General features: G+C 25.0%; 1 long non-coding RNA gene across 1 annotated transcript in view; it reads right to left on the reverse strand.

The window, feature by feature from the left end:
• The window catches only part of LOC107438165 (uncharacterized), a 166,210-nt gene that overhangs the window by 892 nt on the left and 151,876 nt on the right, over positions 1–13,442 (reverse strand). The window lies entirely within an intron of this gene.

Consider the following 13,442-nt stretch of genomic DNA (forward strand, 5'->3'; position numbering starts at 1 on the left):
CTAAGATTTCCCTCTTTCCCTAAATTAAGACATTTTACGGATTTTACTTTGCAAGATTTTCCCTAACATATAACCAAGGAGCGCAACTTTTCATGTGCACTTTCACTCATTCTCATGACTGCTCTTGTCTAATAATTAATAAATAAATTTTGTACCCTCCTTCACGACCTAAGACCTGTTTTAATCCTTCCACTCGGCAACGACGTTATATATATATATATATATATATAAATATATAAAATACCTTACAAACGTTAATATAGGATTGTTTATGTGAGCGACATTTAACTATTTAGGTCCCAAGTTCACTTTAATACAAATAAATCCCTTTAGGAAATATAATAATATTACTTAAATTATTATAAATTAATATTGAAAAATTTAATTTAAGAAATTATTAAAATTTTCTATTCACTAGACCATTAAATTTTATAAGTGATTAAAAATTTGTCATTAAAATTAAAGTAATATTTAGGAATTTGTGTAATTATTATTTCGATGAGTTATTTGCTTTGTGACTATTGAAGCGAACATAATTAGCATTATAGAAAATTTAAAGTGTACGATGTTCATGATTTAGTTTCCTGAAAAAACTAAGTGACATAGATCTACAAATATTACATACATTTAATATTTGTTGTATGTAATGTTTTTTTTAGTAAATAGACACAAGCCTAAATGGATGTTTCACTTAATTAGGTGTTATTTTTTTTTAAGGAGATACTTTGGACACCACCTAAGAATTTGGAGACCACCAAGAATTAATATATTTTGTTCCATTTAATGGGTTTTGCATGATAGAAATTACATATTACCTCAATAATAATAATTGAGCACAGAGAAAAAAAAATGATAAAATTACCGTATTATGTGACATTTCTGATAAAAAAAGAAAGAAAAGTATTCTAAATAATAAAAAAAATATATGAATAGATGGAATTTAAATCATTCATTTGATAATGTTTCCTTCCATTTGGTAACAGTTTACCGGAAATTCCAGTTCTCGAATTTATAGTTACCACACATTTAGTAACACCTATCTTATTAATATGCACTTTTAGCAATAAATAAAAATTTTTATTGTAAATTTAATTGAGTAAGTTGTTTTTATGCCCTGCTCTAAGATATCATGATGAAATTATTGAATTTTACCACGTTTACCAAATTTTATGAAATATTATAAAACTATATTTTACTATTCATTTTACAAAAATCATTATCAAAGCCCTTCGGTAAAAGCTACCGAACTTATGGTGTTCCCATAAGGCCAAAACGCGATAAATTTTACCATTTTCTGGTATTTTTTACCGTATTTTTTTCAGAGCATGCTTTGTTTTTATGTTACGTTAGTTCATTAATTACCTTTTTATTTCTTCTATGAGTTTTCTAAACTTATATATATATGAAAATACTTTAAGCTAACAATTTAAGCCTAGACGCTATATTTTTTGCGTTTGAAATTTCTAGTTTTTTTTTTTTTAATCTATCAGCAGTATTTTGTAAGGAATTGTAAGGCATAAATAGAATCTGAAAATTAAATAATATAAGCAGTATTTTATATTATTATTAAGTTTTTTACAATTTCAAGTTATGATAAAAAGTACCACCATCTTCACTGCAGGTACTTTTGGCAATAATTTGATCCGGAATATTTTACAGAGTGTTTGGTTCTATTTTCTTTAATCAAAGTAGTTTGCTTTCAATATCATATTTTAGTTGCATATTAGTTTCTCTTAAAGAATTTTTTTCATTTGTTTCCTTTAGTAAATCAGTAAATCATCTAACTTAAACTATTAAATACTACTATCAATAATAATTAATTATAGGCTCTTTAGGAGTGCTGCTATAGTGATACAGCTATTATATTAATTCCTATGTTAAACCTGTTTCATAGCTATTTAAAGCAAGAATAAAAAAATAATTGGTATTAACCTGAAAAACAGTTGAAATGAAATAAATTCGAATTTGTAATGTCGATATGTAAAAAGCCCTTCTCTCTACACCTGACTTATCGACCGAAATTTCTTCTTCAGAAAGAAAAAATTGACTCTGAAAGCAGCAAATAAATGCTTTTTTTTCACAGTTAACAGTTTGAATACTGTCTTATTTATGGTTATTTGACTATTTTGTTTGACTAAGGTCAAATAACAATAAAATAAATTGTTACTTAAAAATTTTTTCAGAGAAATTTCTGATAGCATAAAAATTTGTTTACTGTTTGTTAAAATACATTGATAATTTTAGAAATTATTTCCCGTTTTCAGAGTGTATCAGATTTACATACTTTGAAATTTAATCTCAAAACATTTAAAGAGCTCCACTTTCAAACCATGTACACAATCGTTGATAATAACAAATATTTAATACAATTATTTAAATAACTATTTAAATCTCTCCATTTTTTTACAGTGATAAATTATTTTATTTAAAAAAGATTTAATTGTTTACAGTCACTTCATTGTTTATATTCCTTTTGAAATAAGAGAAAATAAATTTTTTTTTCATTCTAAATTTTAATACATGGATTTTTACATTCCAAATTAATTTTAACTGGCTTTCTAAATGAGTATATATTTAAGTATCAGTATCCTTAACTATAAATTAACCAACTCCACTGAAATATTGTCTAGTATTTTTATTTATAATTTTACATTTTCTAACAGAACGGCTTGAAAATAAAGTAATTAGCAAAATAATTTGAAAGTTAAATCTTAAACGTAATTATTCAAAAAAAAAATTTATATCCCTCCTTTGCTTTAAAAAATAATCTTTCCCTTGAGTTTTTTAAAAAATTATTATTTACTACAGTTATTTCCCTCTTTTCTATTCAAAAATCCTTTTCATTAATTTAAGCAGTTTAATAAATATCAAAAATAGGATGATATTTTGACAATAAATATCAAAAATATCAATGGCAGAAATCAAGCTATTGTTGATATTTATTTATACAATTTCATTAATTTAAAATGTTATTCAATTTTAAAATGTCTATACAATTTTATAATATAAATGTTAATTAAGTTCAAATTTAAAATATTCAATTTAATGTATCGAATCTTGTTACTCAGTTTTAAAATATTTTATTTAGCATAGGTAACTTTCAAACAAAGATAATTTTCATTGTATCTATTTATAGTTTCGTTTTAAGTATTTTTTCCCTCACATTTTCTTTTTTTACTTTCCGAAATTNTATCCAGAAATGTTTACAATTCATTCATTTATTTTTTATTAGCGTTAACCGTTATTACCGTTACCAGCGTTTGCTTATTTTTATAGAATATTTAAGATCTGTCTAAGAACATGCTTTGTTATAGCTCAAGAGAGCGTTCGCCTTCCTATGAGGTGCACCGAGTTCAAATTCCAGCTATGGCTGGGTGATTCGAATTCCGCACAAGGTTCGCACCGATCAAAGTGCAGACATAATATGTCCCCAGTGGTAGATCGATTATGGGTTGTTGGACCCCTTGCCATTAGGCTAACCGTGGGAGGTTTTCGTGGTTTTCCTCACCATGTCATGTTAGTGCAGGTTAGTTCCATCAAAAAGTTCTTCACGAGCGAATTTCTCCCAATACTTTATCCAGGATATCCCTTATCTTCTGAATTGGGTTCAAAATTATACGGCTACCGAGTTGAACATTAGTAGTCGTAAATACAAAAAATTTTCTGTTCAATGGCTGTTATAAAAAAAAATGTATCATTTTTGATATTTTGTTAATATATGCTCTCATTTTTTAATTAAACTTTCATACCAGACTCTTATAATTTATCAGATATAGTGTGATTTCATGCACTAGTACAATGTAATTTATTTTGAATTCATATTTTGTTTGCATATAGGTTATGATTAATAACTATAATTAAGAAATATTTTGTATGGAAATTTTTTTTTATTTAAAAATATTTTTGATTTATTAAGTCTTTCTTAACTATAAAATTATTTTAAAAATAGAATAACATATACAATGACTATTTTTAGATTATTATTTTGAAGTAGACACATCTTTTTAAAAATATATATTTATATAATCCCAAAACAATTTTTTTCACGAAACGATCTTTTTTAAACAATGCCAGCAAAAACATTTTGTTAAATCTAACGGGAAGGGTTGATTATCATACAGTAAGACAGGAAGCGATGTAAGGAAGACGTGCATACCTGAAATATTAGATAACTGAGGCAATGTAACTGATTAAAATTTAAAATACCTATATGCTAAAGAATATTTTACTTTAATGTGACTTCAGGAAATTTAACTGGAACATAAAGTTTGGATTATGTTGCGTAAATAATTTTAAGTGAGAAATGAAGAAAAAATATCAGATTAGTTTTTGACGTTGAAAATTTAGCAATTGAAAAAAAACTGTGAGAAAAATATTGAAAATTGCTCAATTTCACAATATAGTAATGAATGATGCTTTGCGCATAAAAAAAATTTGCTCATATTAAGGTGCATTGCAATAATTAAAAGTATTTGAAATATTGCTTTTTAACTCTATTTTTTTTAAAAATTATAGCTGTTTTTATTTCTTGACATATCCATCATTGAATCAGGATTATTCTAATATTTCTTTCTGGTATGTACATGCGCAAAAAAAAGAAAAGGGAATTAATTATTCTGATGGATCAATATTTAATTAAACTGATTTTTTGAAATCTAAAATATTTCAAGCAAAAAACAGAAAATAAAATCTTTACATTTTATTTTTTGTTTTTGCTTGATATGTTTTATTTCGTATATATTTTTTAGTTAATGTAATCTATTTTCGTTTCAGTTTCTTTTAGCGCTCCTCACTCCATTGTATTGATATATTTTGCTTTGGCTATATTGATACAGTATTAGAAAGCACTCCTTTTTGCGGATATAATCGTGTGAGCTGATGAAGAGATTATATCTTTTTTTTTCTTCTTCCGGATATTTTATTAATCATTTTTAAAAATTATTTTCTTTTTTTTTTATCATTCTGTAATTTTTTTCCATGTCATCTCTACTTTTTGAGCTCGTTTTATGAGTTCTACATACTTGCAGGTTATGCGCAGTAAATAAGACTTATTTACTGCGATATATATATATAACAAAATAAAAAATAATTNTTATTGACCTCACCCTTTAATAATGCATGAAAGCGATTTTGCTTAATTAATGCAATCAAAATAGGATAATGGTTGTTGTTATTTTAACTCATTTAATTTCATCCTGTACTAAACGTGAATGTTTGTTGTATATTGCATGCTATTAAAAGTTTTAACAAGTGTATAGCACACATAAATATTATTATGAAATACAAAAAATTTCATAACTCACTTTTATTATTTACTGAAAATACTTACAATTTGATTATAATTAATTTATGTTATTCAATATTTTTGTTGTATTAAGGGCTACGACACTCCAGTTGGTGACAAAGGCACGCAATTAAGTGGTGGCCAGAAGCAGAGAGTGGCTATTGCTCGAGCTCTCGTAAGAGATCCAAAAATATTACTTCTTGATGAAGCAACTTCTGCCCTCGACGCAGAAAGTGAAAAGGTATGTTTAAACTCTCATCAAATAAATACAATATAATTGATTTAGAACTTTTCATTATTACAGCCTTCATGCAAAGTTTATTGATTAAGTAATTTTTTTTCTTTCCTTCTAATCAAATTTATGGAATTAAAATTGTCAAAAAGTGAAAAGTAAAGGGCTAGTTCTAAGAAAACGATGTGTCAGGGGGTCAAATGGAGGGCATATTCGAGTTCAGGAGGTTACTTTACATATTAATCAACTGATTGGATGACAAAATTAAATTTTTTTCAAAGCAAATCTAGAGAATATGATATCGTTAATACTTATTTTAACGTAAAATAAGTGCAACTATAGTGATTTCGAAAAATATTTTTATTTAATTATTCATTTATTCAAAATTTACTGACAATATTTTTTAGTGAAATTTATAGCCTTTTCCTTATATTATTTTTTATAATATGTAGTAACTTATTTTTTGTTTTTGTATGATGTGAAATATATATATATATATATGTATATATATATATATAGAAAAAATATCTTTGGAACAGGAGCCATCCAATCTTATATCATCTAATATGAAGCTATGTATGACATTTCAAATGTTTTATTCAAAATAAACACTTTAGAAGCATAAAGTAATTATAGTCATCGTAATATTCTCCTTATAAGATACGTCAAATTTTTCTTCTCAAAAAGTCAACACAAATATTGTTTCAAACTTTAAACATAAAACTAATAAAGCTCCATTCGAAATCCAAGACGAAATTCACTATTTCAACTAAAAGAGTTCGAGAACTTCAAAGCTGCAGGAAGATTCTTTAATGAAACGCACATCCAAATAACTTGAAACGCCGATAACGGGCCGCACGCAAAACTGCAAATTTTTCCGTCTGAGCTGAAATATTTGGCTACTAATAAAGGGAGAAAATCTTGAAAAGTATCTTCAAACTTCAGCTATAATGAACTAGATAGTTATGATACTTACTTCTGCATGTAAATGAGCAATTTCGTTTTGTTTATATTGTACCTTAGTATGTAGAATCAAGCGAAGATATACCAAATTTTTCGAACACATTTACTTTCAAAGAATATTTTTGTTGAGAGAGTCTATGCAGAGATTATATTTTAAGATTCCGTTTCAATTTTATTTAATTTTTAAACAGATGTTAGAAATATTAAAAATTGATTTTTAATAAGTTATATAGCGATTAATATTGAATGTTTTACAATATCTCGTATTTAATATATATTTTCCCTAAAATGCATGCTATTTTGAACAAATAAGAAATCTGTATTAGTATCAATTTAGTCTTAATCACATAATGATCAACGTATATATTTTTTTATTATTTGGTGAAATCTTAAGTAGAAAAGCTGTATACATATACTCTTAATAAATATTTTTTTAAAAAATTCCTTTTTTTTCCTGCAAAGATTGTACTTTTAGCTTTCTTTTAAATTTTATTTAGTTTTTAAGAAGTTGTTAATTTCTTTTAAATCAATTAACTTTGTAATAAATATAGCCAATAATTTTATTAAAAAGTCCACTTTTAAAGAGGAATGAAAAAAAAATGTTTTAATATTGCTATATTGAATGTAGAAAATCAATGAAAAATAATTACTACTCGTTTTTATTACTCATTTTAAAATGTAAAAATACCTATGCGCGATATGACCGTTTGATCAAAATTGCATTTATATCCTATTTTAAAGTTTGTATTTGCAACTGCAATTTATTTTTAAAAAAATTATTTGTTTGTCTAGGTATCTAGACATTAAAGCACGCATTACTGAAGACTTTGCTTTATAGAATATTCAGTTTTAAGGAAAAAGTACTTTAATATATTCGGAATTATAAAAATTCTTAAGAAAACCGTACAATAATTTTAGAAGCCTTTAAAATTCATAATCAAATTACTTTATTAATTGTATTAATATATAATTAACAAATTAACTATTACCATGCCAAACAAATTATTCAATACAACTGAAACCTTAATTAAAAAAATAGGATGATAGCGAAAAAAATTCTTGTAAAGTTATTGTACAGTATAAGAATAATATTTCTGCCAAAAAAACAAATAAATAAACATATTTCCAGTTTAAAAGAAATAAAAAATACTGTATTTAAACCATCCATTTGCAAAGTGTCAGAAATTGTGGTTTTAAAAATTATAGTTTTTATTACCACATATTTAGTAAAAAATACAAAACTGAAAAATTAAAATTTAACTGAATAAAGGATTTTTTTTGCCATGCTCTAAAGTACCATTATAAAATTGCCAAATTTTACTATATTTGCCAAATTTTATCTCATATTATAAAATTATATTTCATTGATTGCCTCATACATCTAGAAGCACAATAAATTTTACCATATTCTGGGAGTTTTTGGGCCATACTTTTTTCTCAGTACGCGAAAAACTGTTATTTTAAATGTAAAATCCGCATAAAAAGAGTTAAGCATAATAATTAATATTAATTGAGGGATATTAATTTACTCATAAATTGATAATTATCAAAATTATACTGAGTAGTAAGTAATTATTTGAATATGAAAATTTAAAATATAATGAGAATTTTTTACGTGTGTTGCGCGTTTTTACAAGGCTAATTAAATTAAATGGAATGTAATTACTTCGACTGTTTTCTCTTATCTAAGCAAATAAAATCTTTAGTTTAACAATATAAATAATTTATTTAAGTCAAAGCCCTTTCAATATAAATTTTTCATTAATTTTACTTCGCGAAAATCTGAAAAAAAAGGAGAAAAAAATTGAGTTTTCATTTTTAGCAAATAAACTTTAAGAGAAAAAATACTTATTTATAGAAAAATTACTAATGGCTAATATTTATAAACGAAATAATTAAAACGTGGGATTTTTAGATATTCTTAATTTTACCAAGCATTGAAGGATGCGGGATATTTTTTTTAAAAAATATCAAAGATAAATTACTGTTTTTTTTTTAAAAAAGTAAAATTTTAATTTAATTAGAGTGCAGTGCATAATACTAATATCCACTACACAACATATCATTTTCAAAAGATAGTAGTTTCACTTGCTTTTGTTGGGACATTGGCATAATTAATTAATTTTGTTTGCTATAATTTATTTTAGAATCAGTTTCTATGGAAACGATAGAATAAAACTAAAACTGACAATTATACGAAACAAATTTTTCACCTTATAATGACGAGAAAAAATGTTTCCGTAAACATGAACCAAATGCTTGATCTTATAAAATTAATAAGAATATATTATTTTTTGTAAACATACTATATCGCCAATTCAAAAACAAAAATTAAAGGAAACTCGCAATAATGAAACTTTAATCGTATGTTAAATATTAAAAACTTAATTGCGAATTTTTCCGCGTATCTTAAATAAATATAAATTAAATAGAAAAAATGGACAAATTTTTAACTAGTTAATTGGTACCTTATTTTTATTTATCAGTAGATTTCATAGTATTAAAACACATAATCTTTGAAATTCTCAAATATTAATATTTTTTAATATTTGTTTAAAATCGAATTAAATAACTATTTCAATTTTCATCTAATTATAAACAAAGATAATAGGTTTATTTAGTGTTAAATTTCATATTTTAAATTAATATACAAAACTTTAAAAAAAAAAAACAGTTTTCATAGTTAATAAAATTATATGGTATTTGCATATTGCAAATCGTTGATAGTTATTTATGACGTACTCTATGATTAGGAACAAAGTGACATGTTTTATATTAATATTTATTTGTAAAAAAAGGAAGAAAAAAAAAGGAAAGAATCAAAATGACGTTAGAAAAGGGGAATAAAACACACACAGAAAAAAAAAAAAATTTTCTCTTGGGCAAAATTAAAGTATTTTTATTATCTTTTCACTGTTTTTATGTTAAAAGCATTGAATTAAAGTCATTGAATTTTCAAGGCTTTAATATTAAAAGCACAATGCTTTTATAAATTATTATGTTATTACTTTTTTTAATATTTTAATTATTTCAAGTTTTATTTTTTATTATTTAGTTTTACTTTTTAAAAAATTTAAAAATGTGCAGGGTATCAGTAAAGTATCAGATATTTATTCTATCGAGTATTAAGTATTTGATCCAGTTACTTGAACCGGGTACTTGGCATCGAGTAATGTTGATTTAAAATCGATTCAATTTCTTTGAAAATTATTTTATTTTCAAATTTTTTTTTTATTTTTTTTATTTTTTATATATTATTCGTAAAGACTATTACATTTTGTACATTTGTAAATTTTCTAACAAATTTTTTATGATTAATTTAAGATTAACTTACACGTAATATTAGTTTATTTATTAGAATTATTTATTGCATTACAAACTAGTGATTAAAATTTTAATTTCATTTCAAGTTTTCATAAGCACTTAAATTGAATGATAAGAGTAAACAAAAATGATCAGATGATAGGATGCTAAGTTGTCAAAATTGACGGAAAATAAGCATTTTGAACGCAACATTATTAAAATATATTAATAATAAATGCAAAATTATTATTTAATATCCACAATAAAGAAAATTAATGATAAATTAAAACGTCTTAAGTCTATTTTATATTACATAATCAAAAACTTTTTTTTAAAAAAACCGACAGATAACAAGCTTCTTAAACAACATTTGATGATAAGAATATGCATTAAATAAAAGCGGTTGCGCATTTGATAAATAGATTTTAAACAATTAACTTATTTGTTATATCTGCTATGTTTAGTATTTAAAGCGATAGAACCCATTATGCAGAAACCTAGTGATGAAAGTATCAACAAATTTTTTTTTATTTTTTTATTTTTTACAAAACTCAACAATTTATACATTTGAGAAGATTTTAATAGGAGTATCAGTTGATCTTGTATTCTTTGTTATTGTAATAAACAACAAAAAATTTATTTCCTTTAAAATGCTTATTTCCAACTCGTTATCTCTATATTTTGAAATTCTATCCGGTTTGGTTGCAGTTTTCTAATCATCAAATAAACTTTGTCTCTTTCGTGATTTTCCTCTTCATATAACGAAGTAAGTATAAGTATATTACTGAAAAAGTCTTAACTAAAGGCGAGCTATTCAATTATTTTCTGAGTTGGATAAGAAATTGTATGGTTACGGCAGAGGTGTCTTGGTACCAATTTTAGTATATTTATGATATTACTAATTAAAAAGCATCAATTAAAATTAAAGAAATATTATCCATTACTATAATTATTAAGCATCATTGGAATCAATAATAATAAGGTTATTTCTTATGGTTTTTCTAGATGAAAAAATGCTGTTTCTCCATTAATTTAATTTTTAAGTACAAAGCTTATTTTTTCATTTCAATTTGCGCTATTACCAAAATCAATAAAGCATTGTTAGTGTAAATAACGATATGTCAATTTTTCACTCTTTTTCCACACGAATAAATACCTTTTCTCCATTAATTTAGCTATTTGATGCAATTTTTTTATTTTAATTTGCTTCAATGACAAATATTAGTAATTCTCGAAAATAATTAGTAACAATACTAATATTTCTATTATTATTTTTGGTGAATGAAGTAATATCGGTATTTATTTCAAACTCACAGAAAATCTCCAGACTATTATTGATATCAGTAATGCTTAAATAAATGTCGAATTAAGTACTTTAGATGTAATACTGAAGTAATTATATCAAGGTGTCAAGAAGTATAATATAGGTGCTACGGTAAAAGTTTTTTCACCGCTTTCTAAAATGGATACGTACCCTAATATCATCATACTACACATTTATGGCACCTAATATGCAATATTTTTTTTTTTAGTATTTGTTGTATATTCCGCATCGCTACATACTATTAGATTCAAGATTATCTAAAATCGAAGATCAATTCAATAAAAGAAAGATTAGCTATGCATATAGTATCATTTAAAGTGTAATTCTTTAGAATTTACCACATTTTTTCCATGGCTTAATAGATAACTTCAGTTTTATTTCTCTAGTTCTTAGTAAGTTTCCACTAATTCAAACTATAGAAACACACCCCTTTAAAAGCTTAAGCATCAATATAAAAAACACACGGTTTCATTATCGCTCAAAATGAATTCGGAAACGTCATACTTCACAAAATTTTTAACGTTGATTTTATTTGTGATAACTAAGCATAGGAAACCAAAAATAAATAATTCATAAAACGTGCAATATGATTAATTTTTGATTAGAACTGCAAGCTAGAAAATCGCTCTTACTACAAAATATTTATCAAATTCCATAGAAGACTCTTTCCTTGGGATGTAGCGTGTGAACAGGTGGTTGGAGGGTGAATCGAACTCAACTGGTTTGCCGTGTCTTTGAACGCATATATACCAAATTTGGTAATAATCGGCTCAAAATTAAGAATTTGTATAAGGTACATTCACTCAAACATGCATATATACATATAAAAATTCCGCAGTGTAAAAAATTCCGGGTCAAATTTTGGTAAAAAGTATTGGCAGTCAGTACATTTTACTATAAAATCCATTTTTACTGGAACATGTGAGGGAACAAAAAATCTTATATACCGTAATTTCAAAGAAACAATTTTGAGCCACTCTAATTAAAGAAATATTACTGTAAAAATTTCGGTAAAATATTTTGCTGCAAAAGCGGATTTCACGGTAAAATGATTTTAACGGATGATGCACCCTAGTTTTAACTGTAATTTAATCAAGAATTTTTTACAGTGTGCTTTATTTATATAGATTGTTTCATCAATACGTAATACATTTTAGTTGCTATGTCTGTACCATTCACTACATACCGTTTTTGTAATGTCACATTTGAAGGTTGCTTTGTATATTTTTGATCCTTGTCAAAGCTGCAACATCCTGAGCATAGTTATCCTTCATCAAAGAAACTTTACTTCTGACATTAAAGAGAGAAACGCGTCTTTTAACTATGAAACAACTAATCGGAGAAAAGATTTTGCTAATTTGTCAGAATGCCGTGACTCTGCACAAGTAATCAAGCGTTGCATAGGTGCGTTCCTCCAGCTTGAAGCTCACTATTTCCGCCATCACGCTACATTTCGTGTGGAAAACCCTCATCTACTTCTAACGGCAATGCCTAATTCTTCATATGGGATTGAAAGGGGTCAAAGCGTACCAGAATTAAATTTTTAAGAATTAGCAACAAGTTTTAGCGTGTTCCATTGAGTTTAAATGTTGCAGTTGCGTTAATTTCTTGTACTTAAGATTTTTAGAAATAAACGGAAGGTGGGAAGACTTTTGAACATTTTGACAGCATTTCGCGACGAGAATGCTATTTGTAAATAACAGATTAAATTGTTTAGATTAAAATGTTATGTAGAATAAATTTTCTCGAGATGCGAAGAAAATTTAATTATAAATAGATTTTTTTTAGGCTTAACTGTTTCATGTATTCTTCATTAGTAACTTTTTATGATGAAGTATAAACTAATTTATGTATAAAGCTGAAATTTTAACCGGATAGTTATAGAATTATAATATATATAAAATAATTATTATGATTTATTATTATTTTTCTGTACGAGTGTGAATTAGGTATTCATAGTTTTGTATGTTTTAGACTAATAAAAAAATATTATTTAGCTTTTATTGTATTTTAAGCAAAAGAGATTAAACTGATTAAGAAATTAAAATTTTTAATTTAAAACAGATTTTTTAAGGATTAACTGTTTCACTTATTCTGTATTAGCAGCTTCTTATGGTCAAGCATTGTAAACTAGTATATAGAGAAAGTTACTGGTTATTTTTTGGAATTATAACATAAGCAAAATAATAATCATAATTCGCTATTATTTTACAAATGAGTGTAAGTAATTCATCGCTAGTATTTTCAGAAATTTCAAACTAATATGGTTTCAATTACAAAAAATTATCATAAAATTGATTAAAGAATTTAAAAGAAAAAAAATTGAAGTACGTTTA

This window comes from Parasteatoda tepidariorum, chromosome 8, assembly GCF_043381705.1.
Source record: "Parasteatoda tepidariorum isolate YZ-2023 chromosome 8, CAS_Ptep_4.0, whole genome shotgun sequence".
NCBI lineage: Eukaryota > Metazoa > Arthropoda > Arachnida > Araneae > Theridiidae > Parasteatoda > Parasteatoda tepidariorum.